Genomic DNA, 16,840 nt, shown 5'->3' with positions numbered 1-16,840 from the left:
ATGCTTTATGGCATGCACATGTCATATTCTCCTCCATATAAAAACTTCTTGTAATGCTAAGTCTTTTTCTTCTATCTGATCCTCAAGTTCTATGTTCCTAGAATAATGGTGATTTCTGTGATACAGGAAATGAGTGAAGTAAATTTCACAAGAAATTTTACAGAAATGATACCCAGGCTGGGGTCAAGGCAGTTATGCAGTTCATGGGACAGAACCTGGGGAAGCTTTTCAGGCTTGGATAAACTGTACCAAATGTATGGTCAACTATAGCACATGGTATGATGTGTATCAACACACTAGACTCAAATTGGCCATGATAAATAATTCAGTTTCTGAGTATATTCCAAGGGCACTATGTAAAACTTAAGAACCTAAGAGGTACTGGCTGAAGACTGTGGATAGAGTAACATATAGATGGGATGACACACAGGAAGTTTGGGAATCTGGAATAGGAGGAAAACACCTCAATTGAATTGTCATTTTATTTTGTTTTGTTTTCCTGTGGACCATTCATATTACAACAATGAACTGTCAAATATGAATTATGTGTCTCTGCAGTATCAGGATTCTCTAATAATGACAAGATAAATAATTCCTCCCTTCAGCAAATGTTTGCTGGTAAAGACGGTAGAATAGAGGCTAGCAATATCCTACTAAATCCTCACAAATCTGAAAAAAGAAAAACAGTGTAATCATACATGTGAGAGTCATTGAAAGACAAGGTAACAGTGTAGTAAATAGCAGAAGAAGAAGAAAGACTAGAAACAAACACAAACATTGGGTAATAAACTTATAATGGGACCTAACATGCTAGATAAAAAGAATGGAGAGGAGGGGGACTCTTCCCTCCCCATATCTTGCTTTTGTTTTGTTTTGTTTTGTTTTGTTTTGTTTTGTTTTTGTTTTTTGAGACAGGGTTTTTCTGTAGCTTTGGAGCCTGTCCTGGACTAGCTCTGTAGACCAAGATGGCCTCGAACTCACGGATCCACCTGCCTCTGCCTCCCGAATGCTGGAATTACAGGTGTTCGCCACCACTGCCAGGCCATATCTTGCTTTTAAAGGAGTAAAGGAAAATCCCCTGGAGCAAAGACAACAAAAGTAAAATAGTGGATCAATGACCCACCTAGTAGATGCTGGGAAATTACCTAGGGCTGCTGTCCCATGTCACTCTCTCACATATTCTGATGAGCAGGAAGCAGAACCCAAGAGAAACTCTGCAATCTAACCAGCAGCCAGTGCAGCACAACCATGTGTGGCCTCAGTCTCTAAAGACCGGCCCTCTACCCAGTGAAAGAGAGACCCAGAGACCCACAGCAGCACAGGAGCCTGCACCAGGAGCTGACCTGAACAGAAGGTCTATGGAACAAGCAATTCAAGCTAAGACTGTGAAGGATAAAAGCAAGTTCCATGGTAAAAGGGCAGTATTTACAATGTTAAGATTACAGTGGCCAGTGACACATCAGAGCCTCAGTCTGCAAAATATATGAGGACATTGAGGGACTGCGCAGAAATCTTTAATTATGAATCTGGGCAGGTGAGAAGTAATATAGAGCAACACACTACACTGATGATAAGAAAACTCAAATCAAAGGCATTTCCTCATCTTCCCATAATTAAGAAGAATGAGGCCACATTATGTCTAACATTTAAACCCAAAGGTAAGTATCATAGGGAGCTGAAGCGTTACTTACAATTTTTTCCTTGCTGATCCACCAAAAACAAGAAAAAGGCTGTAACTCTGGAAGGTATGGGCACTGAGTGAAGATATAGGGTGACCTGGAATGTTTTCTAGATCCTGAGCAGTTATTAGTGTCTAAGAGGGAAGACCAATGAAAAAGACATTACAGATCTCTGTGAGAATATTTTTAACCTCAAATTTAGACATAAATTACAATGAAAAAACAGGGAATGAATCTGAAAGAGAATTACAGAGTACATAGGAGGACTTGAGGAAAAGTATGGGGAATAGCATAAAAAATGTAAAGTATATCAGATCTTTGCTGATAATGTCTCTCCATTTTCATTCACCTAGGTAAAATTTTTCAAGAAAATTATAAACTTAAAAAGGACTCTGAGACTTTCCAATTTACATAAAGTATAGAAAGTGAGATACCACATCTAATTTACAAGATAAGCCATTTATGTGAGTTCCAGAAGGATGGTGAGTGAGTGCATTTCACACTAAGTGGTCTTTAGCAGCATCTACAGGATGTAAGACCTGGTGACTCATTGAGAAAGAACATTGTGTGCAATGAGCAGTGTATTTAAAACTTAATGAAAATATAAAATAACCCATTTAACAAATGATGGAGTGAGTGAGTTTAAATAGATGAAGTATGCAATTCATTAACTGTGTTTATATTTTCTTACTGAAAAATAAGTGAAAATTGATATGAATATATGAAAAAATTGGCATAACTTGCAATTGCTCTTCAAATTTTGTCATTTCTAACGTGTTTTTACGGTTATGTCTGCATAAGCACAACCCTATCACTCTGATTCATGTCCAGTACAGATGAAAGCTATAAACAGGGAACAGCAAAATAAGAGATGGTACACAGAATAAAAATTGAATTGAATCTGTTCTTCTACATCTCTCTTTTAAGCACAGAGGAATAGATATGTGCAGAAAGAAACCAGAAATTCCCTACCTGGCCTTTGCAAGTACACAACAGGGATACCAGTGGAGTTTATGTATTGTTCCTGTTAGAGGCAAGGTGGACACAGTCAAACTGCATCAACTCTTCCCTTGTTATATCCTTAGTGATTGTGTCAGACAGAGTTGCTTTATCAACTTCTCTCAATGTGTTTGTTACCCTGTGTCCTGCTTACTTGCACTGGCATGCACTGCTTACTTCAACCAGGATTTTTCTTTGATTAGTTTCAGCCATGGCATCTTCCCCAATGATGTTGTTTCTCATAACTCTGCTGCTGCCATCTATGTTCACTGAAGGAAGGGTAAGTTTAAATTGAGAATCATCTCAGATCTACCTGACAACTATGTGAGACGGTACACTACTTGATAACATAGGGATCCAGAGGGTCTGATAGGTGTCAGCATTACTCAAGGGGTCTTCAAGCCCTTAAAATGGATCTGGAGATAAGAGAGTAAAATGCACTCCCCACCACTGGCACCTATACTTTCCACCAGTGACATATAGACACTGGACACCTGAAAAGGAGATGCACAACAAATACAGGGTACTTACCAGACATCAAAGATGCACATTAAAGTACTCAAGATACATGTCAGACAGTAAAGCATTAACTGTTAAGTTTAGATACAAAGCTTGTCTTCAATTGCAATGCTACCACTGTGAAATGTGAGTCTGGGGCAGAAGAATCCAGAACACAACACAAGACCTTCTCTCAAATATAGCTGGATCTGAGAACCAGCATCCGATATCACCCATTAACTTCTATAGCACGTGAAATCCACCTCAATCTAAAGAGATAAATAACCCCTCCTTCCTCTGTATCATACAGATAGTTCCTTATCAAGTTTCATGACATAATGTTCATTCAAAACAAACCCTTAAGATGCTATATTTTGGCTCAGATTTGAGACTGTTACATGTTATGAATTGCAGTATTTTTTTTTTTTTTACTATGCCTACAAGGCTTTCTGTCCTTGTGAAAACTGTTGTCTTTACTATTTTCCATGCATTCCTCAGCTGTAAATATCACATAGGTATATCTTTGGATTGTATGTGTTGAAGCGTTTGTTTTTTGAAAAGTACAGTGACATTTTATTTTCCACAATCCTCATACAGTAAACATTTCTGACCCTAAGAATGACCTAAACTTTATCTCGCTTCCTGTTGGATGACAGCAAATCTCCTGGGAATGGGGTGTTGAGATCCAGACACTGCAATGAAATACAGTCTGTCATACTTGTATATGGCTTGCTTTTTAAATTTGCTATTTGGTTGCTGCATTGAATTTTACACACATACAAAAATCATCAAATGAGATTTGACCGAGGAATAGAACAGACTTTGCAACAATTTCTGAAATGACCTTAAAAATACCTATATAGCATTTTGTACTAGATACTTGTGTGAAATGGCGTTCTTAACATTGACAATATAAAATCAAATTGTTGTTCAACTCTGGAAAAGGATGAAGATGCTTTGTATCCTGCAACACCAAATATTTAGTCAGAATTTAGTTACTTGTGTAAAAAAATAAATAACACCCATCTCATTGGTATGCAAATTGTTTTTGTTTTTAATACATTAGAATTATGCTGAGAGAATTGTTTAAAATTGTTTAAAATTTTTAAGAGACTAATCAGTAAAAATTTGACTTGTATATCTATATTATATGCTTATATACCTGTAATCATGTAAAAATTTCTTGAGCAAAGAGGTTGTGAGTGAGAAAAGGTTAAGAAGAAAATGTATAGAAAGTATTTGTAATCTGACCTAGCTGTCCATCTTTCTGTATTTCCTACCATCCTTTACTGTGTCTGCAAAAAAAAAAAAAAAAAAAAAAAACAGTTACCATAGTAACGCCCTCATCATTCTTTCAGAGATCTGATAGCGGGTTTGGTTTTGTTTTTGGTTGCTTTTGTTTTTTTTTTTTAATCAATTTCCAACCCAGTTCAATCTCTCTTTTACCTGGAACTGCTCTTCCCCCCCCTTTTTTTTATTATTATGTGTTTTAATTTTATACATCAGCCATGGGTTCCCCTGTCCTCCCCCCTCCCGACCCCACCCCCCACCTTCCCCCCAGCCCCTCCCCTCCATTCCCATCTCCTCAAGGACCAAGACACCCCTGGGGATTCATTTAAACCTGGTGGATTCAGCACAAGCCAAGGTATTCAGGCAGCATTTGTTGGTGCTGTGTGATGGCATTTGTGACCTAAAGTAGGCATGCTGTGTTCAGAACTTCACCTACAGTTACGTCACAGGAAGAACATTGAAGAATACTGCAAGGTCACCAAGTGGTCAGCCCTGAGATCATACAAGGAAACAAATTCATACACATATCTGCTTGTTCATGAAAATAGTATTGTACACATTTGTGCACAGGAATGTGTACCTGCCAATATGCCGGGAGGACCAAGGGACGAAACCCACTGCTCTCCCAATTTCTCTAGCTGGGAGGTGGCATTTTGATTGTTTTCTTCTTTTCCTTTGGGTTTTCTGTATCATTAAAAAAAATTTAAGTTTTCAAATTTATTTTTATAATCATAAAACAAACAACTTTTCATTTTGAAATAAAGCTTATTGCACTTCAAAACAAAAAAGATGCTATATTTTATATATAATTCTCTATAATTTCTAAAACTTTGGTCCTCCAAAAAACACATCTCTTCAGCAGAATTTTCATATATGAAAGAAGATTGCATATGAAATAGGAAATACTACCTTTTCTAAGAAAACTTATTTTTCATTTAAGAACTGAATTGCTTTATACTTGGTTTTGAGTTTAGTAGGAATATTATGGAGAGGACAACGTTTTCTTAGATAAAATGCAGAAGTCAGTATTACAGATGTCTAACAAGGGCATGTTTTCTATCAAGAACTGGTAAGTGTGTTTGGTCTATTTATTTAAGGACTCACTATTGGTCATTGCTTCTGAGATCACAAGAGATAGACATATACAGAGATTAGACAATTGCCATACTGTATGGTGAGGTCTATGAGGATGGAACTCTGAGATTCTAAACTAATCATTCTTTGGTCATGGTAGAGTGAATAACTCACCTAGAAATATCATAGGAAATATATAATGGCACTGTGGTTGTTCACATGCACTTAAAATATTGTTCTTGCCTGTAGGTCCCTATATTATTTTGGAAAATCAACCTTAGATCTTGTTCCAACAATTCATGAGCATTTTCTACCCTTGCACTTGATCCCCACATAGACACATCTACATGATAATGTATGGATCAGAACCAGTGCTAATAGCTCATCGGTTATATTTCTACCACTAACCTGAACAAACTGACAAACATTCACTTCCCTAAATCAATTTACTCTCCCCAAATAGACTGTAAGATTCATTTTTGTGTGTGTTAATACCTGAAAGCTAGGTGTTGAACAGTCCGAAAAATGTGTTCCAAGTCTGTGAAATAGTCCTTGTAGATGAGATTCAGAAATGTCCTCTTACATTAAGCCAAACCTCTCTAGGGGTGGATGGCAAGGAGCCAGTGTTCCCTTTGTGCTCTAGAATAAGTCATGAACTCACAGCCTCTTCCCATCACACTGCGCCTTCCATAAATACAAGTGGATAGATTTCATGTTTCCTACTATAAACCTTGTTGTTAAAAGAAAAAAATTGCCCCTTCCTCATGTTCTGACACAGACTCAGAGAACTCACCATATCTGAAGAGCAGAAGGCAAATTTCAAGGCAGTCATTTTCCAGGTTGACTGCCAAGATGAAGAAAATGCCATAGAAGACTTGGAGAGGATGCTCTGTGCATTACATCAAGACCCAATATTTGTTAATACCTGGTCAATGATAATTAATACATGTTAGACCTATGTACTTTCTTGACAGCCTAGAGAAAATGTTGTACACACAAACATCCAGTTAACCAATAAACTTCAGTCACATGGCTCTTAGGCTTCAAGAGACCAAAGGTGGGCAACAACCGGACAATTTCATATGCCACAACTTCTACACTGTGGATGAATTCTTGAACCTGGTGGAAAGTGTGTTTATTTCCCAATACAGTTAACCTAGAACCTCTTGATGTCCTATCTGCTGAGTCTCTTATCAGTCTCTCAAGTCCTACATCCTCCTTAGTTAGCCACACAAATACAAAGGTGGTATAGACTGTAAATAAACACAGTAAACTAGTCTCACCTCCTTCCAGTTAGATGCTAAAAATGGCCAGAGGCAGTGGAGAAAGTGTTCAGAAACAGTTGTAGAAAGAGCATGTAACTTGTAATTAGCATCACTTCAGAACTGTTGGCCTAATCTTCCCTTCCATAAATGCACATGTTATTCCATGGCAGTACTTCCAGTAAAATCATCATGGGCTACTCACTGTCTGATCTTCCTCACTGTAGTATGATCTAAAGTGAATGGAAATGTTTTATACTTCAAACTATGAACATTTTTGGTTACAAATTACTATTGTGTTTTCCCCTTTTTCTTTAAGTTAATTTCATACAAGTATATGATACATTTTGATCACACTCACATCTCACACTCTCCTATTTCCTTTTATCTCCCATTAACTAGAACTCACTTCACAGTAAGTCGCTCTCTAGCTTCAGGTCTTTTTGCTTTGTTGTTTTGGAGCTCACTGGTTTAACCAAGACTACACATATGGTTGTGTGTATGATCCATAGACTAAAACAAATCATCAGGGACTAAGCTACTGAAGATAATGATTCTCTCTGTTCCAGCAGCTCTCAACTGCCAATGACTTCGTAAAGAGGGCCTAGGTCCTGTGAGACCCTCCATCATCTATGACTGAATGTTGACTAACTCGGGCTCTCTTCAGGCACACCTATATCCCTTTCTCCACTTGCAAAAGTAAGTCTGAACTGGATCTCATACTCACTGAAGTCAGTTAGGTTCTTACAAACCTCAGATAAGAGGCTGGCAAAGTATTTGTCCTTGAAGACTGGCCTTTGTAAATAGAACAGCCTTCCCTCTTACATTACAAATGGCTGCTCCTGCATCACCACCACCTTCTCCTGGAGGTCTGGTAGGGTTATTTCCCCCTAACTCTTAATTGTGAATACCATGTAGAGCGCTTGAAGGAAAGCTTTGAGAGTGTTGGTGTCTTCCTCAAAGAACAGAGCTCCTTGACACTCTCATAGCATAAAGCCCTCAAAGCAGATGAAGGATTCATAGTCTGGTACTGCTTCCTATTGAACTTTTGATGGTGGACCCTTGCCATTTACATTCATTATTGTCTATATCTTGTGCCCAATTCTTAGACAGTTATTTGTCATGATGTAATGATTTTTTAAATTGCTTGAGGTTTTTCTACTTGTCATGACAGAGTATCAACTACCAAACTTTATTAGTATATAGTAGAATACAGTGAAACCTGGTTTAATTTTGCATTTTAAATTCTAGCTTTAAACACATTTTTAAATTCTGAACATAGACATTCACGTATTATATTATGATAGTAAATATATTGGGAAAGTAGAAATCAAGGATATTAAATCCACTAACAGTGGCTTTCTTCAAATAAATAGGATCAATGCTCATTTTATCAGTAGGACTAAATTACACAGGAAGTACTTCTTATTCTAAAATGTAACTCACACTGTTCAGAACGCAAAATTCTTTCAACTTTTATCTAAATGCAACACAGCCCCACAACCTTCAAGTTCAATAACATCAGGCTAATTTGTAGTACTATTTTTGGTGAAACTGTGTTTTTCCTGTTTTCTCTGAGAGTATGAGTTACATCATTTTTTTCACATGACAATATATCACTATCTTTTCCTGTATAAATTCTATGTTGCTTAAAACTAAAGTTCACATTTTAGTAAAATTCTAAACCACTGGGTTTGTTTTTGTCATTCTTGGGTTTTCAGTTTTTGAGATTAATTCTTTTAGATTATTAATCAAAGAGTATTAGTCATAATTTTTTTCTTACCAGGAGAAAAACCCAATACATTTTAAAAGAAATAAATGAATCTTTATCTGGGCTCCTGTATTTAGGAGCTTCAATCCAGCTGTGTTAAAATCGCAGAGGGAACTGCATTCCTCTATCAAAGAGAAGAAGCAGAGGGGAAGAGGATTTGTGATCCTTCCTGTACTTTCTCTGTTATTCCCCACACTGCCACTGATGGTCAGGGGTTAGGTCCTGCTCAAAGATGCTCCTCATTGTAAAGACCTGGTTTTCATAGTATTTATTCCCATAAGGGCCCCTATTTTGCAAGTAGTAATTCTCTTCATTTAGATATTAATACAGATGGTTTCTCTCAGTGTCTGAGCTACTGGTGATATATTTAGGAAGTGATCTCCTATGCCAATGTGTTCAAGACTACTTCCTACTTTCTCTTCTATCAGGTTCAGAGTAACTGGATTTATGTTGAGGTCTTTGATCCAGTTGGACTTAAGTTTTGTGCATGGTGACAGATATGGATCTATTTGCAGTCTTCTACACATTGACATCCAGTTATACCAGCACCTTTCTTTATTCCATTGTACAGTTTTGGTTTCTTTGTCAAAAATTATATGTTCATAGGTGTGCGGATTAATGTCAGGGTCTTCAATTCAATTCCATTGGTCCACATGTCGGTGTTTATGCCAGTACCAAGCTGATTTTATTACTGTAGCTCTGTAGTAGAGCTTGAGGTCAGGGATCATGATGCCTCCAGAGGTTGTTTTATTGTACAGGATTCTTTTGGCTATCCTGGGTTTTTTGTTTTTCCATATGAAGTTGAGTATTATTCTTTCCAGGCCTGTGAAGAATTGTGTTGGTATTTAGATGGGGATTGCACTGAATCTGTAGATTGCTTTTGGTAAGATCACCATTTTTACTATGTTAATCCTGCCTATCCATGAGCATGGGAGATCTTTCCATTTTCTGACATCTTCTTCAATTTCTTTTTTCAGGGACTTAAAGTTCTTGTCATATAGGTCCTTCACTTGCTTAGTTAGAGTTACCCCAAGGTATTTTATATCATTTGTGGCTATTGTAAAGGGTGATGTATCTCTAGGTATTAATACAGAGTCTAACTGACTCTCTACCATTGTTTTTATTCTCTTATATATTACATCCCTAATAAAGTTTCCCATCCCCCCCCAGCCTCTATCCCACACCTCCCCTCTCCCTCAGATTCAGCCTCCCTCTGCCTTCCCTTAGGAAAGGACAGACCTCACAGGACATCAAGCAAATGTAGCAAATAAGCTACAATAAGACCAGGCACATACCATTACATCAAAGCTGGATGAAGCAATCCCCTATGAGGAAAAGGGTTCCACAAGTACACAAGAGTCAGAGACAGTAACCACTCCTACTGTTAGGAATCCCACAGAAACATCAAGCTACTCAACCATAATATAAACATAGGACCTAGGTCAAACCCCTATAGGCTTCCTGATCTATACAAAACTCCATGAGTCTCAGTCAATTGAATCTGTGGGCTGTGTTCTCCTGGTATCTCTGACCCCATCCTCCCCTCTCTTCCTCTGCAGGACTTCTCCAGCTCAGTCTAATGTTTAGCAGGGGCTCTGCATCTGTTCCCATCTGTTGCAGCATGAACATTTCTCTGATCTCTTTCATAATGATTCTGGTAGGCTCTGGTCCCAGAACACTTTGCAGGCAGGACAAACTTTAGGTTAAAGGTTCTGGGGCTGGGTTGGTGTACCAATCCCTCCAGGTGAAGCGCTGCGTGGTTAGAGAAGATGGATGGTTTAGGCTCCCTGTCCTGCATTACAAGGAGTCTCTCCAAGAGTTACTCTCATAGGTTCCATGGAGTTTTCATTACACTGGGTTTCATTACCTCGTCCCCAAAATGCCCTCCAATTCCTGTTGTTTCTCCTAGTATTTTCCCCTTCCCTCCTTCAATGTGATCCCTCCTATTTCCATTGCACCCTCCCCCAGCTCACCCACAAAATCTATTCTATTTCCTCTTCCCAGGGAGATCCACATGTCCTACCTTGAGCCCTCCTTGTTACTTATCCTCTCTAGGTCTACAGATTGTAGCATGATTATACTTTACTTAACAGCTAATGTCCACTTATTAGTGAGTACATGCCATGTTTGTCTTTCTGGGTCTGTATTGACTCACTTAGGAGGATCTTTTCTTCTATGCATTTACCTGCATATTTCATGATGTCATTGTTTTTAACAACTGAGAAATACTCCATAGTACAAATGCATCACATTTTCTTTATCTATTTTTTGTCTGAGGAATACCTAGGTTGTTTCCAGGTTCTAGCTATTATAAATAAATTTGCAATGAACATGATTGAGCCAGTATCCTTGTGGAAGGGTGGGCCATCCTTTGCAAATTTGCCCAAGTGTGGTATAGCTATGTCTTGAGGTATTTGGTTTGTTGATGTCTAGTTTCTTGAGGCTTTATATATTTCGAATATTAGCCCTCTGTCAGAAGTGGAGTTGATGAAGATATTTTCCCATTCTGTATGCTGCTGTTATGTCCTATTCATTGTGTCCTTTGCCTTACAGAAGCTTTTTGGTTTCATGAGGCCTCATTCATTGAGTTTTGTTCTTACTCCCTGGGTTATCTGTCTTTTGTTTGGGAAGTTGCCTCATGTTTCAAAGTGTTTGAGGCTATCCCCCACTTTCTCTTCTATTGGGTTCAATGTTCCTGGTTTTATGTTGAGGTCTTTGGTCCACTTGGACTTGAGTTTTGTGCAGGGTGATAGATATGGGTCAATTTTCCACAAGATTATTCAACATGCTTGCTTCAAGTTATACCAGTATAATTTGTTGAAGATGCTTTCTTTTTCCATTGTTTCTTTCTGACTTCCTTATCAAAAATCATGTCTACATAGCTGTGTGGATTTATTTCTGGGTCTTTGATTCAATTTCATTGATCAACCTGTCTATTTTTATGCCAATACCACATGGCTTTTATACTATAACTCTGTAGTACAGCTTGAAATCAAGAATGGTGAAACCTCCAGAAATTCCTTTATTGTTCAGAATCATTTTAGCTGTCCTGTTATTTCTGTTTTGGTTTGGTTTTGCATATGAGATTAAATATTTTCCTTTCAAGGTATATGAAGAATTGTGTTGGAATTTTTATGGAGATTAAGTCAAATATGTAGATTATTTTTGTTTAGATGGCTGTTTTTTGTTGTCAGTCTTATCAACCTATGAGCTTGAGAGATATTTTAACCTCCTGATAACCTCTGAATTTCTTTCTTCATAAGATTTGAAGTGTTAGTTGTACAAGTCTTTCACTTGTTTAGTTAGTTACTCCAACATATATTACATTATTTGTGAAGAATGTTTTCCCTAATTTCTTATTTACTCTGTTTGTCATACATGTATAGAGAAGGGGTAGGGTTTTTTTTTTGTTGTTGTTGTTAATCTTATATCTAGCCACTTTGCTGAAGGTGTTTTATCAGCTGTATGGGTTCTCTGATAGAAATTTTGGCATCATCTATCTATACTTTCCTATTATCTGCAAATAACTATACTTTGACTTCTCCATTTCCAATTGGTATCTGCTATATCTCCTTCAGTTGCCCTATTGCTCCACTACAAATTCAATTATGTTGAATAGACATTGAGAGAGTGGATAGGTTTGTCTTATTCCTGACTTTAGTGGAATTGTTCTATGTTTCTCTCCATTTAATTTGATGTTGGCTATCAGTTTGCTGTAAACTGCCTTTACTAAATTTAGGTATGGCCTTTGTATTCCTAATCTTTCCAAGATTTACATCATTTAGTGTAAAGGGCCAAAAGACCTTATGTGCACAGATAAGCACCAGAGAAACCTGGAAAGTCGAACACACAGTTTATCTCTTCGGTGGAATGAGGTGCTCAGCTGCTCTTCTAGGAATGCCAGGAATGTTGTAGTTTCACATCCTGCTGATCCTTTACTGTCTGATGAGACAGGCTCTGTCTATATCTTCCAGTATTTTCTTATCTCAGACCCATTCCTCCTAAATCTTGTGCATTGCTTTTAGACCATAAATCCCTATAAGAGATGTCACTTGCAGTTAAAAACAGTCTAAGTGATTTCTGTATTATCTTAGGGCCAGGCAAATTCTGACTCCCACAGGCATTATATTTACGTCAGTCAATCTCCCTATACTGTAAATCTTGGGCACTATCTCTGAGTCAATAGTTCCCATTTGTATGAAAGAAGTCATATGTACTTTGCTAAGAGCTTCAATGTAAACATGCATTAAGCTTTGCTCTACTCATGTGGCTGAGTTAATTAGTACCTGAATACTTTTTCCAAAATTGTGCTATGCTTGAATATGGCTAAAGTAAAATAAACTGAGCCAGACTCTAGAAGTCCTGGTCCAATATCAATTACAATAAAATTTAGCTGAGCAAAGACTCATTATTACCTCACTCTGATCATTTTTTCCCTGCCTGCTGTAAAGCCTGCAGGAGAATCACCACAATGAAGTGACATGGGATTTTGTCAGAGGCTTTTTTAGCATCCAATGAGATGTGTTTTGTTGGGGGGGGGGGGGTGTTGTTGTTCTCTTTCAGTTTATTTGTGTGTTTACATTTACTGTTTTCCTGTGTTGAACTTTCCCTGCATCTCTGGGTTTTAGCCTACTTGATCATGATGGATGATCTTCTTGATGTGTTCTTGGATTAGATTTGTGAATACTTTATTGAATTTTTGTATCTACATTTATAAGAGAAATTGGTCTGTAATTCTCTTTCTTTTGTTGAATCATTGTGTGGTTTGTGTATCAGGGTGACTGTGGCCTCATAAAAGGAACTCCTCAATGTTCCTTCTGTTTCCATTTTGTAGAATAATTTGAGTAGTATTGGTGTTATCTCTTCTTTGAAGTCTGGTAGGATTCTGTACTAAAATGGTCTGGCCCTGGGATTTTTTTTTTTTTTTTTTTTTTTTGGTTGTGAGACTTTTAATGTCTGCTTCTATTTCCTTAGAGCTATAGGTTTATTTAAACTGTTTATCTGATCTTTATTTAACTTTGGTAAGTGGTATGTATGGAGAAAATTACCTGTTTCTTTCAGATTTTCTAATTTTCTGGAGTACAGATTTTTAAAGTATGACATGATATTTCTTTGGATTTCCCTGGTGTCTGTTGTTATGTCCCATTTTCATCTGTGATTTTGTTATTTTGGATATTCCATCTCTGTCTCTTAGTTGGTTTGGATAAGCTTTGTCTATCTTGCTGATTTTTTTTTTCAAAAAAACAAAGCATTGTTTTTTTGTCTCTTTGTATTATTCTTATTGTTTCCATTTTAATGATTTCATTCCTCAGTTTCATTATTTTCTCCTGTCTCCTAGTCTTGAGTTTGCTTGCTTCTTTTTGTTCCTGAGCTTTCAGATGCATTGTTAAGTTGTTAATATGAGATTTCTCCATTTTCTTTATGCAGATACTTAGAGCTATGAACTTTCCTCTTAGTGCTGTTTTCATAGGGTTGCAAAAGTTTGGGTGTATTGTGCATTCATTTTCATTGAGTTCTAGGAATTCTTTTATTTATTTATTTTTATCTTGGTGGCCCAGTAGTCATTCATTAGAGGGTTCTTCAGTTTCCATGGGTTTGTAGGCTTTCTGCTGTTTCAGCTGTTGTTGAAATACAGATTTAATCTCTGGTAGTTTGATGGGATGTAGAGGGTTATTTCAATTTTATTATATCTCTTAATACTTGATTTGTGACCCAGTATGTGGTCAGTTTTGGAGAAAGTTCTGTGAGGTGCTGAGGAAAAAGGTGTATTCTTTTGTGTTTCAGTGAGATATTCTGTAGATATCTGTTATATATCTGTATGTCTCTATTTAGTGTTTGTCTGAATGACATACCCATTGGTGAAAGTGGGGTATTGAAGTCTTCCCCTCTCAATGTGTGAGGGCCATTGTGTGATTTAAGTTTTAGTAATTTTCCTCTACAAATATGAATGACCTTGCCTTTGAGGCACAAGTATTGAAAGTTGAAAGATCATCTTGGTAATTTTTACTTTGAAGTATCAAGTTTCCTCCTTTATCACTTTTGATTAATTTTGGCTTGAAGTGTATTTTGTTAGATATTAGAATGATTACATGTAGTCAAAAGTTTCTCAGGTCCCACCCGACCCCTATGGTCCAGACAAATCTCTCTCACCTGCAGTTCTGCATATACTCATACCCAAGTAAATACACAGAGGCTTATATTATTCACAAACTGTATGGCCTTTGGCAGGCCTCTTGCTAGCTAGCTCTTATATCTTAAATTAACTCATTTCTATTAATTAACCCATTTCTATTAATCTATGTTTTGCCATGTGTTCCATGGCTTTGACAGTCTCCTGGCATGTTGTTCTTTGGGTAGCAGGCTGACGTCTCTCTCATTCCGCCTTTCTCTTTCCTGTCTCTCTCCTTCAATTTCCTCCCTGACTCTAAGATGCCTTCCCATAGGCCAAAGCAGCTCATTTATTAACCAATGGGAACAACATATATTAACAGCATACAGAAAGACATCACCCAGCTATTACATCACCTTGTTTCTTACATCCATTTGTTTGGAATGTCTTTTCCAACTATTTATTGTGAGACAATGTCTATCTCTGATGTTGAGGTGTGTGGGTTGGTTTGTTTGTTTGTTTGTTTGTTTTGTTTTGTGGGGGGGGGGTTGTATACAGCTGAAGGATGGATCCTGCTTTCATCAATTCTGCCAGTCTCTGTCTTTTTATTGGGAAATGAGTATACTTAGAGACATCAATGACCTATGATTGATAATTACTGTTATTTTGTTGTTGTTGTTTTGGTAATAAGCTGTGTGTGTGTGTGTGTGTGTGTGTGTGTGTGTGTGTTCCTTCTTTTGGTTTTGTTGGTGTGAATAGTTTTTTTTTTTATTTCCTGTGTTTTCACACATATGATATATCTCCTTTACTTGAAGTTTTCCTTCTACTACTTTCTGTAGGGTTGGATTTGTAAAGAGAGATTGTTTAAATTTGACTTTATCATGGACTATCTTGTTTTCTCATCTATGGTGATCGAAAGATTTGCTGAATATAGTATCCTAGATTGGTCTGTGGTCTCTTAGACAGTGTAAAACATCTGTCTAGAGTATTCTGGCTTTTAGAGTCTCCATAGAGAAGCTGGATATAATTCTAATAGGTATGCCTTTATATGTTGCTTGGCCTTGACCTTCATCCTTAAAGTTTTTAATATTCTTTCTTTGTTCTGTATGTTTAGTGTTTTGATTATTATGTTGTGAGGGAACTTTCTTTTCTGGTCCTATCTATTTGTTCTGTAAGCTTTCTGTACATTTGTAGGCATGCTTTTCTTTCAGTTAGGAAATTTGCTCCTCCTCCTCCTCCTCCTCCTCCTCCTCCTCCTCCTCCTCCTCCTCCTTCTCCTCCTCCTTCTTGTTAAAAATATTTTCTGGGCCTTTGAGCTGGGATTCTTCTCCTTTATTCCTACCATTCTTAGGTTTTGTCTTTTCATAGTGACCCAGATTTCCTGGATGTTTTGTGTCATGAAGTTTTTAGATTTAACATTTTTCTTGGACCAATATGTATATTTCTTCTATTGCTTTGTCAACACCTGAGATTCTCTCTTCCATCTCTTGTATTCTGTTGGGGATGCTTGTGTCTGTTCCTATTCCCCTCCCTACATTTTTCATTTCCAGTTTTCCTCAGTTTTTATTTCCTCTATTATTTCTATTTCCATTTTTAGGCCTTGAACAACTTTATTCATTTCCTTCAAGTATTTCATTTTTTCCCCTTTGGTTTCTTGGCTTTCTTTAAAGGATTTATTCACTTCTTCTGATTTTTTTTTGTTGTTCTTTTCCTTGATTTCTTTAATGGAATTATTCTTTTCCCTTTTAAGGACCTCTATTATCTTCATAAAGTTTGTTTTAAGGTCATTTTCTTGTGATACAGCTGTGTTGGAATATTCAGGACTTGCTGTAGTAGAATAGCTGGGCTCTGATGGTGACATATTGCCCTGACTGTTGTTGACTGTGTTCTTACACTGGCATCTAGGCATCTGGGTTTTAGGGTAATTATAGGTCTAAATTCTGAATTCTGAGTTTGTTTTTGTTAGATGGGTGGGTTTTTGTTTTGTTTTGTTTTGTTTTCTGTTTCCTCTCTGATTCTTTGGTTGGAGTGCTCTGTGGTTAAGTATAGTGTCTCTACCTGAGTTGGGAGCTGAAGATCTTGCAGCTGACATGGCCTCTGGTCCAGCTGAGGGTCCTCCACAAGAGTTGGAGGCCAGGATATGGTGATGGTGAGGGGT

The 16,840-nt window shown here is 37.3% G+C and overlaps 1 pseudogene; it reads left to right on the top strand.

Annotated features, from left to right (window-relative positions):
* Positions 1-1,358: 1,358 nt before the first annotated feature.
* LOC118569846 overlaps positions 1,359-16,840 on the top strand; it is a 41,160-nt pseudogene continuing 25,678 nt past the window's right edge.

The sequence above is a fragment of the Onychomys torridus genome, chromosome 18 (assembly GCF_903995425.1).
Source record: "Onychomys torridus chromosome 18, mOncTor1.1, whole genome shotgun sequence".
NCBI classification, from domain to species: Eukaryota; Metazoa; Chordata; class Mammalia; order Rodentia; family Cricetidae; genus Onychomys; species Onychomys torridus.
Note: the sequence above shows the minus strand (reverse complement) of the source record. Positions and strands in the feature narration are given on the sequence as shown.